Source organism: Gallus gallus, chromosome 4 (assembly GCF_016699485.2).
Source record: "Gallus gallus isolate bGalGal1 chromosome 4, bGalGal1.mat.broiler.GRCg7b, whole genome shotgun sequence".
In the NCBI taxonomy this organism is placed as follows: domain Eukaryota; kingdom Metazoa; phylum Chordata; class Aves; order Galliformes; family Phasianidae; genus Gallus; species Gallus gallus.
The window spans coordinates 58,226,841-58,245,422 of record NC_052535.1 but is presented as its reverse complement, the minus strand read 5'-3'; the positions used below and the strand labels follow the sequence as shown (position 1 = coordinate 58,245,422).

The 18,582-nt window shown below is 40.5% G+C and overlaps 1 protein-coding gene and 1 non-coding gene across 3 annotated transcripts in view; both read left to right on the top strand.

Moving 5' to 3' along the window:
* The window catches only part of UNC5C (unc-5 netrin receptor C), a 245,191-nt gene that overhangs the window by 111,702 nt on the left and 114,907 nt on the right, over window positions 1–18,582 (top strand). The gene's annotated exons all lie outside the window — the stretch shown is intronic.
* On the top strand, window positions 18,000–18,076 carry MIR122B (microRNA 122b). The gene has a single exon (NR_035305.1). It is a non-coding gene; the product is annotated as a microRNA 122b (primary transcript).

Below are 18,582 nucleotides of genomic sequence, written 5' to 3'. Positions count from 1 at the left end.
AAAAAAAAAAAAAAAGAACTTCTGGGTTTGCATCTGTGCTGCATAGATGTACATCCATCATCTCTGAGTTGAAATCTTGATCGTGACAGTAAGTAATGCTCCTTATTTCACTAATTCAACTGAATAAAATATAAAATAGAAGAATTATCTATGATGGAGAATGAACTTCTTTAGAAGTTCTTACTGTTTTAAATAAGCTTGATTAATTTGTAAATCCAGTTGGTTTCAGCTTCAGTGGGTCTCTCCACAGAACAAATAAGCCTGTTCTTAAATCTTCAGTCTTTCTTCAAAGCATCGTTAAGGCCATTTATATATAGTCAATATTTATCTTGATAAACTCTTATTATTTGAGGTCAAAGTCAGATAATATATTTCAAAATTAATTCAGCTCATCAATCTCACTGTGAAGCCATCTACAGTAAGAATTTCATTTTGGTCTCTCACTGTAGTTTCTTTCATAAATCCACTTCTTGGCTTGGGACACAAATTACCACCTTCATCAGGAGCCCTGGCCTCAAAATACCCATGCACATGATGTGACATCACTAGTGCCACTGATTGGGAAATGAAGAAAATTACTAAGACCTAAATAATTGAGAGAATCTGGCCTTGGGTAATAATGCCTACACGTTTCAAGTTGAGTTGTGTGGATTTGCCCTGCGGAGAAGGACCTGAGAGTTGTGATGGATGAAAAACTTAACGTGAGCCAGCAGTGTGCACTTGCAGTGTGGAAAGCAAATGGTATCCTGGGATCCACCAGAAGAGGGGTGGCCAGCAGGGACAGGGAGGTGATTGTTCCTCTCTACTCTGCTCTTATGAGGCCCATCTGGAGTACTGTGCCTAGGTCTGGAGCCGCCAGTATGAGAAATACTGAGCTGTTGGAGAGGGTCCAGAGGGGGGCCACAAAGATGATCAGAGGGCTGGAGCACATCCCCTAAAAAGCCAGGCTGAGGGAGCTGGGCTTGTTCAGCTTGGAGAAAAGAAAGCTGCAGGGTGACCTAATTGCAGCCTTTTAGTACCTGAAGGGAACCTATAACAGGAGGGGAGTCAACTCTTTGAAAGTGTAGATAACAGCAGGACAAGGGGAAATGGTTTTAAGTTGAGGGAGGGAAGATTTAGGTTGTATGTCAGGGGGAAGTTCTTTACTATGGGAGTGGTGAGGTGCTGGAACAGGCTGCCCAGAGAGGTTGTGGATGCCCCGTCCCTGAAGGTGTTCAAGGCCAGGTTGGATGGGGCCCTGAGCAGCCCGCTCTAGTATTAAATGTGGAGGTTGGTGGCCTTGCATGTGGCAGGCGGGTTGGAGATTCATGATCCTTGAGGTCCCTTCCAACCCAGGCCATTCTGTGATCTAATGGAGACATAATTCTGTTGTGGGGTTTTTATTGTTGTTGTTTTTTGTTGTTGTTGTTTTAATTTTGTGGGGTTTCTTTTGTTTTTTTTTTTTTTTTTTTACTTTTTTTTTTAATATTTCTTCTAATTAGATCTATTTATTATAGGCATGGGTAAAAAAGAAAATACATTTATGTTCTGCTTTGGTCTGTTAAATACTACTTAATACCTTTCTAATATATCCCCTTAAAAAGCAAATCATGCTACTTGAAAAGAGGCATTCAGAATACTCTGTAGAACAAAAATTGAATGATTTCTCATAAGTTATTAATTCTTGCCAATCCAGTGGATTGGCAAGTTATAAGAGTTATAAGAGAGAGCATCTCAAATGGCATTATATACCTATGCTTAGGCAACTGATTTAAGCCTTTTGTATGGTGATGGCAGTATTATTAATCCATACTATATAATAAAATATACATAAGTAATTCATACTGAATGAAAAGTGACATTCTTTGGGTCTAGTGTATGTAGAAAGACTTGGGGCTGAAATAAAACTTTGGGATTTTTGTTATATGATTTCATGCATATGGAGAAAATACAAAAATATTTTTAATTTCTTGCTGCTTTCATATATCATCCAACTCAAAAACTGATCTCAACCTTGAAAGCAGTATCAAAATTCAAAATTTGTCTTAAGTTCTTATGGTACATAATAAAATTTATTGGAAGATAAATATTAAATGGACACTCAGCAGAAACAGTGAGAATAGGGAAAGTCTGCATAGCCAAAGGGAAATGTTGAAGTGTAGCAGGATCGGGAAGTCACAGAAATCATCAATTCCCTCAAGATATTGGAGAGTAATCAGAGGAGATCAGAATGTTTCAGATGCTTTTCATGATTCCTTTTTCTTGATCTTTGCCATTGAGAATGAAGAATAAACTTGGAGTGGGAGAATTCCAGAGAGTAAAGGTGCCATCTCTTTGACAGATGTTTCCTAAAAATGTCTCCTTCTATATATATATATATGTATTTGTGTGTTCGTGTAGAAGAAGGAAGAACTCAGGAAATTAAATGTCAATAAATCATTGGGACCAGATGGCATTCATCTGAGATTTCTGAAAAACTCAATACCAGAGTTACTATGAATATATATAGATAGATTTTTCACTGAAAACAACCTCATCTATTAAACAAGTACAGTTGTCAATTGAAAAGACTTTTTGAATGACAAGAATAGTGACAGGAATTCTGTGGTCTCTGCTGAATTCAGTCCCCATGGCAGGAAAAGAGATTTATGATGTTTTACTAAATTAGCATACTACTGCATTTGATTGGCTCAGTTTCTGACTGTATAAAAAAAATACTGAGAAAAAAATGGAGAAAAAAATAAACCCAATCTTTTAGAACATAGACATATTTATTATTTGAGTGTCTTGCTTTATAATGTTTTAATGAAATTTGTTAACTAGAGGGTGAGGATAAAGTTAGGTATGTTCAGGGATTAAGGGAGGGAATTAGATTACCTACCATGCTGTTAGAAAAACATGTAGTCAGACCATTAAGAGCCAGAATGGGTCCTGTTGAGTGTGCAGTGGGTAGGGTAGGGAGGGAATGAGATGATTTGAAACAATGGGAGACAGTTTGGTCAACACAATGCCTTGAAAAGCCCAAAGAAAGCTAGAAACTTGGATGATGTAGCTCAAGATAGACAGGTGCAGTGAAATGTCTGCTGGAAAGAACAACTTGACAAGCACTCTGGATAGGTTTGGTTTAACCTTGGCCTGCCCTAGAGAAGGTAAAGGGTTGGAGGTGAAACTACGTCCCTTTTGCAGCAGAGCAGTGGTACTCTGAGTCCTTGAATAAATAATCCCTGGGGCTAGAGGGATGGAGAGAGAGTGGTACATGCTGTGGGGTGCTGAGGTACAAGACACAAGTTAGCTTTGTTCTTTGGGCATCTGGCAGCTTGCTTTGCCCAGCCCAGCACAAATTAGCATAATCATCCATATGAATGCATGCATGAAGGTAGACTGTTACAGATACCTGTGTAGCAGAGAAGGATGAGCAGGGTGCTGAAATATTGTGCTTTGTTAGGAGGAGATAACGTTTTCTGTTCTTCATCTCTCACTTTTGTTAAGGGATTCACTTTCACTCATTTTATTGTGACAAAAAGAGTAAAAGATAGCAAAGAAGAGTAAGAGAAGGCTTCCCAAAAGGGAAGAATAGTAGATAGGAGTGAGAAAAAAGATTTGGCAATCAGAACTGGAAGCAGCACTAGGAAATCGATTTGTCTCCCTTCCTATGCACGAACTGTAACTAATGGCTTGGAGGAAGCAGGCACTTGCTATGTACCTCAGCTGACTGCTCCTTTCATGATGGGGGGAAAAGTCTGCTTTATCTTCTCCTCTCAGGGTAGAAACAGTCCCACACATGCTCCTTTCACTTCCAGCAAGAAGTCTACACTGCTGATGTTTTCAAGCCCAGCTTTGCAAAGCAAACATCGAGAGACCATTTCTTAAACACAGTCTGAGCTCTTGTTTCCTCCTAGGGATCAAAAGGCTGGACCTATCACAAAAGATTTACAGGCATCTCTTCCAAATTCTCAGCATTCAGTTGAATGGGCATTCTGCCTGTTCAGGAGTTGGATTGATAACTCACTGCAGTGGGGATAACATATTAGCTTCTGGTGTTTGCCAAAAATTTTGTATCAGGATATCCTAAAGGAGCAGGATCAAGAGCTCCCATGTCTAACACTACAAAGCACATCTCTGGAAGCAAATATCACGTGGTTTGGAGTTTAATGAGAGGACGCATTTTGTTCAGCAGTGTTGGGAGACTTTGAAAGGTCAGAATAATGGGACTTTTTTCCAGTGTGATTCTTTTTTTCCTAATTAGACAAAAGGCAACTTTTCTTCCCAAGAAAGTCTGCCATCTCCAGCTCCTGCTTTTCCTCTCTCAGAGTGCTGCTGACAGAACAAGGGCTTGCCTCTGAAACCATTGCTACCAATTACACAGGGAAGATAATTCCACTGAGAAAGCAGAGACCAAACTTTATCTCATTAAGACGAAGTCCAGATGCTCTGTTTATGTGTGTTTTAAAACTGCGCAGTGAAGTATTCCAGATATGTATAATTGGCAAGAGAAAACAGTACAAAAGGGTAATAGTTCCACTCTTTTGTTTTAAATTAACAACTGTGGTGTGTAGTCTCCTCTCCAAATACACATCTGTACAAGGAAATCTTTCTGGCATGCCAAAAAGACTCTGCAGACCTAAATAGCAGGAACAAAAAAAAGGGGTCTCTGTTGGTGAGGAGACACTACAGAAGCCCAAAAAGCCAATCGTATCCTGGGCTGTATGAAAAAAAGTGTGGCCAGCAGGGTGAGGGAGGTGGTCCTGCCCCTCTGCTCTAGGTTACTACATCCAGATGTGGAGTCCTCAGTACAGGAGAGACATGGACCTACTGGAGCATGTCCAGAGGAGGACCACTGAAATGGCTATAGAGATGGAACACCTACCCTGCAAGGACAGGCTGAGGGAGCTGAGGCTGTTCAGTCTGGAGAAGAGAAGGCTTGGAGGTGACCTGATAGTGGCCTTTCAGTATTTGAAGGGGAGCTGTAAGAAAGGACAGACTCTTTAGCAGTGTCTGTTGTGATAGGACAAAGGGAAATGGTTTCAAACTAAAAGAGGGAAGATTTAGACTGGGTATAAGGAAAAGGCTTTTGACTATAAGGGTAGTGAAGCACTGGAACAGGTTGCCCAGAGATGTGGTCACCCCATCCCTGGAGATGTTCAAGATCAGGCTCTGAGCAACCTTATCTAGCTGTAGATATGTTCACTGCAGGGGATTTGGGCTGGATGGCCTTCAGGGATCCTTTCCAGCTCAAATAATTCTATGCTTCTATGGGGAAAGAAAAAAAAAAAAATCATCCTTTCGAGTCTGTTGTAGAGAACAGGGTGGGAAAGCCCTGCAGGTGAGTGGGCTGCCCAAAAGCCCCAGTTGTAGAGTATGCTTGTGGACACGGGTGCTTTGTCTCAATTTGCAGGTACTTCATGCTATGGATTCCCCATGGGAATAAACTTGCAGGTTACTGAGAGTATCGTTTTACACAGGAAGAGTAAAAACTCTGCATTTAGACAATCCTCATTGGAAAATCATAGCCCAAGGGTGTAATAAAGATGTCAGTGTTATGAAACTGAAACAGGCCTTGGACACATTGAATTAAGGAGTAAGAGGAGCTTAGACAATTAATAGCAAAATTGCTCTTAAATATAAATGACTATTTAGAGGATAACATTTTTTTTTATAACAGTCTTCTTGTAATAGCACAAGGAAGTGATCCACATTGCTTTCCTTACAGAGAAACGCTTATGTGAACGCCCTCTATTCCCTTCAGACCAGCCTTAGCTGTCTGTTATGCACTGTAATGGCACTCATTGCTTCCCAAGCACATCTGCAGAGTCTGGCTCCATTTATCCCAAGTGCTGAATTTTGCCAGAGGTCCTGTTGGTTCTATATGGCACCAGCATGGCCAGGGATGTAATGTAAAATAATGCTGAGCAGAATCCAGCTTTTGTAATTTTAGCGGTGTGTACAAGGACAGGTCTCTGAAAGAAGAAAAATTCTGATTTTCCAAAGAATGGTTGCATTCATTTTTGCAGGTGAGCAAAATGGCTATTATAAGCATACCAGCTCCTTTAAGTGCTTTCTGGGGGAAGTGCCAAGTGCACCAGAGCTTCACAGTGTTTCTCTTGCCTCCCAACTAAAGGGATCAACTCCAATACTTGCAAGTGCAGCAAAGAAGCAGCTCTTTTCTGTGCTGAAAAAGTAGGGTTTGGGAAGAGCCTGGCTGCTGGTTGTTGCCCAAAGGGCTGTAAATGCTTTCTAGTTGCCCTCTGCAGCCTGGAAATGTGAATACAACTTCTATTCTCACCCCTGGTCAGTCTGTGCCATCTCAGGTTGCAAAGGAAAGAGGCATCTTTGTTGTACCATCAGGATGTGCTTTTCTAGGGATGGGGTTAATTGACTTTTTAGGGCAGTGGGAGGGAAGGCAGGGAGAGCTGACAGCTGTTTCATTAGTTGGGATGCTGAATAAAGCAGTTAAGAGACTGCACCCCCCCAGAGTTAACCTTTCCTGTCTGTGTTTCAAAGCTTGGTGGTGAGGTTAGGTTTGAAAACGCTGATGAGGTGGGGAAGGGGAGGTTAATGTGTTTTATTGCAGTCAGCTAAGGGGAAAAAAAAAAAGCTTTGCTTTCGTGATGACCTGAATTATTCTCTCCTACTCTAAATGAAATGATGGCTCACCTGGGAGAAGAGAGGAGATTTAATAGCAAATAATGATTCATAAAATCCATTGCCACAAGATAAATAAGTTTCGAAGAACCTCTCGCGCTCTGCTAGCTTGTGCTCTGTGAACAAAAAAAGTATAGCTGAAAGCCATTAAGTCAATTAACACTGTACAATACATCAGAGCTACTTCATGCTGACTGAAGGTCAGCTCAAGGCAACAATGTCCTGGTCCTAGTGATAGTCTGGGGCTACAAAAACTCCACACAAGGGCATGGCCCAGCAGCACAGGGCAGCATGAGGATGCTGGCTCAGCAGTCTGGGTTTCGGGGTTTGCATACTGCATTTTTGTTCAACTTCCATCTCCTGGAACTTGCTTCTTGCTACTTCCAGGCCAGCACCAAGGTCTTTTGGCAGAAATGTCAAGGACCAGTGTACTTGGGGCTGGTGTGCTTAGGGCTGCTCTTGTTAGCTAGGGGGCCCATGCTCCTGGATGCCATCAGATGTTGCCATGCTCTGCACCACTGTCAATCCAGAGGAAACCCCTGGCCCATTAATTTGCACTGAGGAGAGCGAAAGCCCCTCTGCATCGACTGTATATTCTGCCAAATGAAGTAATAAGTCAGTCCAGGACTCTGCTCAGCCTTGTCAAAAGGCAGCAGAGAGACGTGTGGCTGAGAGCTGGGCTGGGTGGGGAGCAGGCTCAGTGTGAATGTTTGCCCTTTGAATTAACTCTGGTTGACCTACTTCAGCAATGATTGAAGAATTTTTTATTCAGTTTGCCCTGATCTATCCCCTGGTGAGCATGCGCTTGTTATTTTTTAATGAAACCATTTTCACAGCCTGTTGTTTTAGGTGTTGAGAATGAAGGCGAATGAGGTTATTTTTTGGTTTGTCTTCTATTCTCTTTCTTCAGGGTTCCCAATGCTGCGTGGTCACTTTTAGCTGCCTGCCTGCAGCTTGCCGTGTTCCTCGCACTCAGCTCAGCAGGGCTGTTTGCTCTGCAGATAAAAACAGTGTAAGGATGTAATCGATGATTTAAAAAGATCTCTCTTACAGGAGTTATAACCAAGTATTTCGATCTTTCCCTGGGAGTGACATGGAGGTAGACTTGAGGAGGGTATTGTTCTGGCTTGAAACTGTTCTGAAGCGCTGGCATTTGAGCCTGTAGGCATAGGATATATTTGGGATATATTTGGGATGGGATGCACAGAAGTTACTGTGTGAAATTGCTCTTTATTTTCGTCCTCTGTTCAGGTCGAACACAAAGGACTTGTGCTGGATGAGATCACCAATCCATCTTGTTTCCTACCCTGGTTAAAGCCCAGCATCTCTCTTCTCCCATCACAACACATACATATTCTCCCCCCAACGTGATTTCACTGCAAGCACAACACCAAGCATCCTGCATTTTTGGGAGCTCAGCTTCACAAGATTTGCTGTTATTGTCCCTTGCACTGGAGCTTCTGATGACTTAGTGGTTGTATGGGGCCAGGCTGATACCTTCTGAAGCATTGTTTTGGCTCTGAAGGAGCAGGTATTGCAAATTTCTTAATGAAAGTAAACTCTATGTTTCAGGCAATGAAGACATTGTGGAAAAGTTTAGAACTAAAGATCCAGACAACCAAAAGTGAAATAAAAGGATCTCTGATATATATATATATGTATATTTTTAAGTGAATGCTTCTTCGGCAACTAGCATTGATAACCAATTAAAATACTGAGTACTGAATTAGGACAAATGCCAGTAAGCTTTCTCTAACACAGAAATAAAAATATTCCTAGCGAGGAATAACATAGCATTTTTATTTGCTCTATTATATCACTGTGATCAGCCACATCAAGTAAGAGATATATGAGTTGAAAAGGATTAAACAACAACAACAAAAAGCAGCCTTTATCATAAACAAATACGTACAGCTTTATTCCTCCTTCTCAGTGTAGCTTGCCAAGAACAGATTTCATAATGGGACACTATTATCATAACTTTAATCTTGTTTAAATTCAAAATTCTTCCTGCAAGCCTTGAGGCCTAGAGGAAAGACCTTTAGTAAGTTATCTTAAGGAAACAGATTGCCTGCGAATCACTTCTTATAGTCTATAAAATCCTTTGTAATTTACAGAACAGCTGTCCATAATAAAACATCAGAGAAGCTCTACTTTGAGTCCTTAAGTTGAAATAAACATGATACAGAAAAATACACTTATGTGAAATGCATTTTCAAAGGTGCAGGTGCCAGCTAGAAGCTTTTCACCACCTTGACACTCAGTGTCCTAATGCAGCAGGTTAGAAAATGCTGCAGATTAAATAATAGCCCATAAAAATCTGCAGGGTAGCTCAGAGATCACCCACCAGGCTTCCTCAAAGAATGTGACCTCTGAATTTGAGTGGGAGAAAACGTTTCTAAATGCAGGTTTTCTTGAATCATTGACCTTTGGGTTTTTAACTTATTCTTCTTTTTGCTGTTCTTATAAACAAGTTGCAGGATATCTCAAGGTTAAAGAAGAGTTGCTGTAACATTTCAGTGTAATAGGGGTTCACTTAGCATATGTTGGCCATGAAGAGGACAAATGGAGCCTTTTTTATCTCATGGCTATTTAGAAAAATAGCATTCATGATATTGATCCCAGGTAAATGTCTTCATAACTTACGGATATGTTTTTTGAAATGAAATTTCCCGTAAAGTCAGGTGCCAGTTAAAACAATATTGATGCCTGTTTTTCTACCACCTTTTTTCCTTGAAGACCTTAAACTTACTTTAGCATCACAGACCCATCCATAATTCACTGACAGAGTCTAGGAAATGGTAGCATGAGGAATAAAATACAGACCCACAGACAGAATATTTTAGACATGACCTCTTAGCTTGGCTGGGAGCAGTGTTGCTCTTTCTGATGCTCCTTCTGGGGTTCTCTAGAGAGGACTTCTGATCTGAGTAATTTTTCTTGGTACTTTAAGGAAACATCACCAGCTCAAATTCATTGTGGAGATCACTTGAACTGGATTGGCAGCAGTGGCAAGCCTGTCCATCAGGGAAAAATCCCTTCCTAAAAAAGCAGCTAGCATTCAAACAAGGCAATGTGATCCCAGCAGAAACCCTGCTCTTGTGAATCTTGGGAAGTAAGAAGTAGGCTGCCAGTTCTTGGGTGGTAAAACTGTTCCAGCCCTCTTTTCATTTTTACTCCATCTGAATTCTTCTGCTTCTTTATTGATTGCATTGCAATAGGTCTGGACACCTGGTGGCACAATACATGTAATTTGCAGCATATGATGGCCACTACATAAAACACGGGGTTATTTAGACTGTTGTCTGTGCTTCTGTCTCATCAAATGAGAAAGATGAGTGAAAATGGTTATTATGTCCTTATGTAAAGCCTTCATGTTATTCTTTACAGGTTTATTTCCTCTGCACAAAGCTAATAAATAGAGGAGGCAGGAAGACATAGTACATTCTTTAGGGATCTCTTAGTTTGGTCAGCATATATTAATTGTTACAATGAAAAGAAATTGCTTTCTGGAGGGTAGGAGCTGTGTGTGCTTAGCTACTTGAAAAAAAAAATGCTTAATCTAATTGCAAAATTACAGCAACTCCTTCATTCAAACATCAACAAGAAGATCTGTCAAAGAAAGATTTCAAACGTATTTTTTGTTGTTTTCTTTTCAAAACTGAGTAGTGCTGTTACTCGAATGGGGACACTGAGAATGCATTTGAGATCTGACCAGGGGAACTATGGTAAAAGCGAAGACTGAATTCAGCAAAATGAATTGTGGAACTGAAAGTTCTTCATTCTGCTGTAGCAAAGGAAGGATTAAAAATAAAGCAAAAAAAAAAAAAAAAAAACCAACCAAACAACAACAACAACAAAAAAACAAAAAAAACCCCAACATCTTGCCACACCATAAATATGAACTCCTTACAACCACTTTCATGGTCCAAGGCTCTATTATATGTCCCATACCAGTGTGGAAGCCAGGACTGTGTATGAGGACAACCATCACAAGCCACAGTAGTTAAGACAGGAAAAAGACTAAAAAAAAAAGCACAATGAGAATGAAAACCAAAGCTAAGCTGTGCAACAAACACTCCACGTACTTACTCTTAATCAACTAAATGAATTATATAAGTAATATCTTCAATCTGTTTCTCCCTTCTTACAGCATTTCTCACTATTAAGTTCAGCATATCATCTTATCCAAAATCTTCACTTTAATCAAAACTTAACCTGTTACTTCCTTACAAGAATAAGAAATTGTATCACATAAGTGAAGAAAACGAACAAAAATAAAGCACGAGTGATGGAGGGGAAAAAAAAAAAAAAAGAGTATGGGGAAGTATGCATAGAGTCTGGATAGAGCTAGAGATATGTTTTGCTACCTCATGTGTGAAAGGATATCCCTAAAGATGGTTCTGCCAGGAAAGATTAAGTCATGCTTGAGAAGAGGGGCTCAACTGTGAGTTTGGTTATTGAATAAGTGCAGTGACTCTCCTTTGCTTTCAGGAGTGTTTTTAGCTACCTAGTCTTGATAAGCAGAGGTAGAAAGGCAAGGTTGAGGAGGATATATCTTCCAATTGTGATTAGGCTTCCATACTGATAAAGGGATTTGGGACTGTCAGTTCATTTTCTTAAAGGTTCCATTGCTGTTTTCTCAGGACCATCATGCTTGCTGAATCTACTCTTTCTATACTGGCAGATTTCAGTGATTGATGCCCCGCTGCATGTTTTTCAGCATTACCTTGATAGCAAATTGACGCTGCATTCATTTTTGCAGTTCTCGCACCATATAGAAAGTGGTAATATAAACAGTTAAATTTCATGGGTTAGTAATATTCACAACAGCTTGTATTTATTTTGTTAAATTTAGGCTATTAGTACATCTGTCAGACAATTTTCTGACTTTCAAATGCATTATTTCCCTTTTTACCTCTTGGCAACCCTAGCAAGTGAGCTGAAGTTGCAGAAAGTTCCATTAGCTGTTGGCTTTTATTAACAACAGTAGTGAAAGTTGGCAAAGGTTTTGATACGGAGGTCCTCAGAGTAGAAAGTCTTTAAGGGGGAAGGCCAACACAGCCAAAACTGAGTAACCTCTTTTTTGTGTGTGTGTGCTGGGCACCTGAGTGCATCTGTACAGCTTAAAGGTGGCTGGAGCCTGCTGAATGGTGGCATGCTGGAGTAACAAAAAACAGAGAACCTGAGATGGCTTTTCCATAAACACCCGTGGGCATCCAGAGATGGCAAAAGTGAAGGAGGTGAATAATGGGGTAAGGGCTGCAGTGCTGTGCATTATAGAAGATAGCCCAGCATGCCAGGGTGAGATTTACAGTCCCTTGGCTCATCACAGGCTGACAGTGTCAAGATACCACCTGTTAATTGCTCCCACATACCCTGAAACTCTGTAGTCTTAGCTTGTCTTTGCTCAGTGAAAAGATGGCAGCCTTCCTCCCATACCAGGCCATGCAACATCAGTTTCAGTTTATTTGCTAACTTCTTACAAAACTGGGAGACTTTAGTCTGCTATTAACGAAGTTTCTGCTATCAGGGGATTTGCTTTGGTGGAGTATCTCATGGCACTTTTCCGCATGGCACCTGCTCCGCTTCTTGACTGCAGGGCATGCCAAAATTGTGGCACAGGAGTGGCACTCTTGTCAGAGATGTCAATTCCAATTCCATCTATGTTCAAACTCCTACTTTCCCATTTTTGTTCAGTGAAATTTTGCATTCTTTCTCTGGTTGGCTCCCGTCACCAACTCAGGCACGCATTCTGGGTTCCTGCATCTGAATGACCTACATTTCCAAATGACTGCTTGAGAGGAGGCAAAGAGGGCATGTTTACTAATGAAACTTAAGAAAATTATTTACTAATTGGGTTTCTCAGAAGCTCATCTGCAATTGTGAGGTAAAAATGTATTCAAGGTGACTTTACACAACTGCGACTGGTGTTGGTGATGGACCATAAAGAGAAAGCAAAGGTACCATCATGCACAAGGAGCAAGTTCTGCTGGAGTAGCAGCATGCCTACCTTGTATTTCTATTTATATATTTTTCAATATGCCCAGCATTATATTTCCCTGTTGCTGTTATTTTGAAATTTATCAACTCGTTTTGACGCATCCTGAAGCAGGAGGTTTATAATGCACTGTTGTTCTCACATCCTCCTTTCCCAGATGCAAAGTGTCACCCTTCCTCTAATCTTCAGTAAGCGCATGGATGGAGTAAAAGACTGAGTCCTCCTCGTCCTCCCTTCCGTCTGTGGATCACTTCCCATATGTTACATTTTAAGATGTAATTTAATAACTAAAAGGAGCTAATACATGGGGGGAAAAATTGATCATGAATTTTCAGTGCTTGTAGAAGGTGCCAGATGGACAAGTGGTGGAGAGGGAGACCTTTTTTTGTCCTCAGAGGCCCTACAACATAACCACCACCAGCAGAAGGCTCCTCATGTGCCTGTTAATGTCAGTTAATCTTGATGTGAGAGGCATATCTCGGAGGTCTCTGCAATGGTGTTCTACTGCTAAGCTTTTTCTTGGACTTTGCTCCAGGCTGACCTTTTTGGCTGTTTCACTGTCTGTACCTGTCCCACAAAGGGACAGGAGGAGAGGGAGCAGTGGATTTGGGCAAGGTGCTGAACCACTCCTAGGCTGGGGAGCAGTGTGTGCATTCACTGGAAAGGACAAAGGAGGAAGCTGGCAATTGCCAGACCCCTCTTTGGGCTTCTCCTGATTTTTGTGAGGATGCAAAGGCAGCTGCAGATAAACAGAACTAATAGATGAAGCATGTCTAGCCTGCATGGATACAGCCTGTGGTTTGCTGAGATTGCCAGGGTATTATACAGCAGAAGTCTGTTTGAAACCAGGATTTATATAACTAATCCACTAAAATACTATAATGAACAGTGCATTGAGCTTTTAATCAAGAAGTGGGCTTTATAGGTACAAAGTTATACCACAATAGTATTATGTAACCCAGTTGCACATTTTAAAAAAACAAACAAACAACAAATAACAACAATTCAATACTGATTATTTTTGCTGTCTTATTACTTTCCTCTCTTATATCTGCTATGCAGTGCATTGCTTGTTTTTCAGAGCGTGCTTTCAGCATCATGAGTAATGTTTATTCAAAAGCAGGCCACCAACAGTACTTACTCTTCCTGGAGCTGTGTCTGAGTTTTCCTGCCGAATAGTGAGTGTTCACACTGTCCATACCCACACAGAGCTGAAGCAGTACTCCTGTGACTCTTGTAGTCACTGTCAGCTCTAGTGCGTTTTTGGTAGAAGCCAACCATTAATCTTAGAAAGACTGAAGTTTCCTGAGAGATTTAGCAGTGAGCTCAGCACTGGGATGAGGGTAGATATCAAAAAGTGTCAGGACAAATGTATGCAGCTGGAAATCTTGTCCCTTGCTAGTGCGTGGCCTGCCTCATCCTCTGCATGGCCCTGCTGTGATTACTTGCCTGTAATAAACTCCTCTAGCAAGTCATCAGTGCTCTCCATCTCGAAAGGAAGCATCAGAGGTGTTGGTTTTAGCTGGGTTTCTTGCTGTTGCTGGCCTGCCCGCAGCTCCACTTTGATGCTAGGCTGTCAGAGAGGTTCTCCTGTCCATAGTGCACCCAGTGTTTATCTCCAGTTACCATAGCCTGCTGACAACAACGGTGAATAGGAATTATAGTAAACATGTGACAGCCTCTTCAAGGAAACACTCGCACATCCCTTAATCAGCTCTGGATACCTACAAAGCAACTGTAATACAGGGAGAAGACTGATGGCATGAGGCAGCAGTAAATTGTTCCTTTGTGGGAAATACGGGGTAGCGGTGTAATTGTGACAGTGGACCGTGTGACAGTAAGCCCTTCACACACGGCACGCCTGCGGCACGCTGCTCACTCCCTCTTACATTCAGCCAAGCAGTGATGAGGCAGTGGCTAACCAGGAGAATCGTTTTCCAATCAAATAGCAGTGGCTATTTATCCCCTGGCCAAAAGGGTCTCTGTCAAGCCCCGCTGCCTAGAGGATGTTCGGTTGGCATATTTATGCAAGGAAGTCCTGTGTGTGCTTCATCTGTTGTAGGTTTATTATTAAAGAAAAATGGCTGAAGAGGTAGGGAAAATGGTAAAAATCTTTGTTGATGTATGTCCTATTGCATTCATTGAGGTGAGGTGGCAGAGTGGCAAATTTGGGCAAAGCTATGCAGAGTCTGTGCAGCCATGCAAAGGGAATCTTTGCCAATGTTTAATAAAAGAAAGAGCGATCAGACAAAGAATGTATGTACATGGGCTGACCTGGTTAATCGGTGCTTAACTTGGCCAGATGTTGGAATATTTGAGTAGCTTAAAGAATGACCTGTAAACAGAGTCAACACTGTTATGCACGTACTGCTGGAGCATTAATCTGAACTTCCTGAGGGATTTAAAACACAAAGCAGAACTATGATTTTACAAGTGATTGGGATTGAGATTATCCATTCTCAATATAGCTATTTCTTTTTCATGAAGAACATGATCTCTATAGAAGCACTTATCTTCTAAAACTACTGAGGAAATCCTACAAGCAAAGAATTCAAACAGTTATCTGAAAAGGGAAAGAATGAAGTTTCAGTGCAATAAAATTTCCTGAATTATTTGACCTCCTCCCCATATATTAAACATATGTACTCCGACTACAATACTATGCTTTCTTTTTTGAGTTTAAGAACAGATTGAGAATTTTTTTTAAGCATTTTTTTCAAAAGCAAAGATTACATGTTGTTAGAAAAGTGGTAGTTTAGAAGCTTACAGTTTAGGAGCTTACAGTGGTCAGAGATTAATTCTTCTCTCCAGTGATCACCTGCAACTTTTTTTGCAGACATTTGCATCTTTTCTTTAAGTCCTAAAGTTCTGCAGACAAGTACTTACTTTCTTGCCTTGTCCTGCTTTTCAACCCCATGCACAACTCTCGTATTAATTGCAATTAAAAAATTGTAATTTGCAGTGTTATAAACTTACTGTATTTCTACTTAAACTAATAGGCTTGTTTTGGATTTATACCCATATAAATTGAGAGGAGAATCTGTCTTATTATACATGTATGTGTGCACACTTTTTAAAGAAATCCTTCATTCTGAAGTTATATGTCACTAATATTTCTGAGACATTGAGCAATAATATTTTGGAGAGTCACACCATTTGGATTCACTGATCTACTTATCTTGTGAATATTATACCTCCTTCAGTCATCTGACTTTTCTTGTGGGTACTGTTATACGGCTTATGCTTTCATGCTGCTGCTGTTCAACTGTGTCTGTCAGACAGAACTGTTTACTTTAGGTAATTGTCCAAGTTCAAATATGTGAAGTTTGTATACTTCAGTTCTTAGCCCAAATGTGGGTCATCTTCTGTGCAAAGTGTCTATGTGTGTCTTAAAATTCCATCTTAATTTCTGCTTATTTTCAGTTGGGTTTATGTTTATACAGAAACACCTATATTTCCCAGGACATCCAAATTTCAATATAAATTATTACTGGTATTTCAAAGTAAAACCATGAGCAATCCATGTATCTCAAAGGTCAAACACTTTGGTATCACAATGCTTGGTCCAGTATTGCTTAGAGCTCAGGTTTTAATGTTTGAGATGTAGGTTCCCAACAATTATATCTGATTGTATCACACGCAGTATCTGTCCATCAGACCCCATGGAGCTCTGGTAAAAGCTTTGATTTCAGTACTTAAAATTTCAGTTTGAAGTATGTAAAGACACTGGAAATAATCATTTCCTCTACATTTAGGTTAAAAAAAAAAAAAAAAAAAAGTCAGCCCTAAGAACTGTCCTACTTCATATCATCCCCCACGCTCCCTAAAATATGACTACGTGTTAACATGTGCACCTGCTTTCTTTGCAGAAATGGCCCCTTTTTGAAGATTTATATAGATTTGTTTCACTAAGTTTGGTTCTGTGGGCCTTGGGTGAGACCTGGAGGTTGTGTTTGGGTTGTGCTACAGACCTGACATCGTAGATCAGCTGTGGTCTTCTGTAGGCTCCATGCAATTGTGGCTTTTCCTAACTGTTTTTTGGGGAGAGCATGGGTTTGCTCTGCAATTTTAAACACCTGCTCAGGAGACGTTAAATTTGGACCCTGAATTGCTCTAAGCATCATATGTCAAGGTCTCTACTCCAGGACTTCATCCTCTGAGTGTAACTTTGCTCAGGGCTGGAAGCCAAGGAATGTACAGGTGTACAGGTTCTACAGGAGTAGAAGTCGGAAGGGACAGATCTCCAGGTTTGCACCATAATATTTTGTCTCAGGTTTTTTGAGATATGTCCCCCTGTTTTCTACAACAGATTCATTTTCTTAAGTTTGCTTTGTACCTATATTGTAGCAGCAAGGCTAATCAGAGTGATAGAAGACAGGGCAGTTGGACTAGATGATCTTGTAGGACCTTTCCAACTTTGTGATTCTTTGATTCTAGGAAAGTAAGCTCAATGATTAAACTGTGTCAAACTCTTCTCAGTAGGTCTGGGTAAGTCATAGTTATGTAGCATACCGGAGGTTTGTGCTAGGTTGTATGCTGTATGAGAATTTCATTTTCTGTCTATGTTAAAAAGATGTCCTTATGGGAGGACATGTTCCTTTAAGAGCAGAAAAAATAAAACAAGCAACAGGTCAACTGCATCAAGATACCTACTTTGTACACCTTTCTAATACAGGTGAAGTGCAGCATTTTATGGGCCAGCAGTTCCAAACACATGTGGTGAGAGTTGCATCTCACTGCCTTTGACTTTGTAGATCAAATAAAAGGATTTGTTTAACCTAGGGTCAGCTGGCAGCCAACTCTGGAGGTTTTCAGCTAGAGATCCTAACTTGAACTCCTGAATCTTTAGGAAACGTCTTCCCTGCATACTCTATGGCAGTTCTTGTTTGTGCTGAAGAAGCCTATGATAAAGTTCTGAAGGATGAAAATTAAACAGGAATGATGCAAGGTTGTCTGTGTCCTTTCTTTACTACTCCTTGCTACTGCTTGTGATTTGGGGGTGGAGGAAGAACTGGAGTTACAGTACCTCTTGAGCTACCTTGTGAGTGACCTCATTTCTCCATCATTTAAGAACCTACACCATGGCTTCCACAGAAGGATATGAACATCCTGCTTTAAAAATAGATCATGCACTACGGACTCATGCAATTGCATGAACTGGGAGCATAGCAAGAGTTTCCTGAGATACACTGTGTGAATATCTTGTTTTGTACAAAACAATATGGTGCTTTAAAAATGTAGAGCTACACGGGGATTTCTAAAAACAATCAATCAAAATGTATATTCTGGCAAGAGTGATTCACACAGGCTGTATAACAGCCTCTAAATGAAATGCCAACATCAGGAAGGCTCTGCACATGCTTCTAGAAGCATTTATATTTTTCAGACAGTGTGACACTGGTGTTTTTGTTGGGTGTTTGGGGGAGCGAGGCAGTGTTATAGACATAGAAAGGTTTATCTATACCACTGCTGCATGCTATTTGCTGTGTGTCATAACCTTATCTTCCTCGCAGATTTTCCAATACTGCACAGTGTGCATCTGTGACTGAGACAAAATCAATGCTTATAGATTTAGCTGTGTAATCCTATCACGTGTCCTCCTAGATATGATTTGAAATGTAAAGTTCATTAACGTTTAAATGAACTTGAAGGCTGAGGGTCTCTAGAGGAGTTTTCAGTTTCTTAAAGAGTAATCCATTTCTTATCTTTTTTCCTGCTTGTCACTCTGTCTATCTTTTTGTCTCCTTAATCATTTAAGACTCTGGAACACTCAATCATGCCCAAAGCATATATTGAATGAAAAAAAAGCAGGAATGTTGCTAATCGTGTTACTGATAGCTGCTTAAGCACAGGGAACACTTGCATTCCTCTGAAAGATGCTGGGCTGGGAAAAGTGAAACAGAAAGCAAGTAATTGCCTTTTACTGCTTTGGCTGTAAAATCAGCTAAAATTCATTTCCA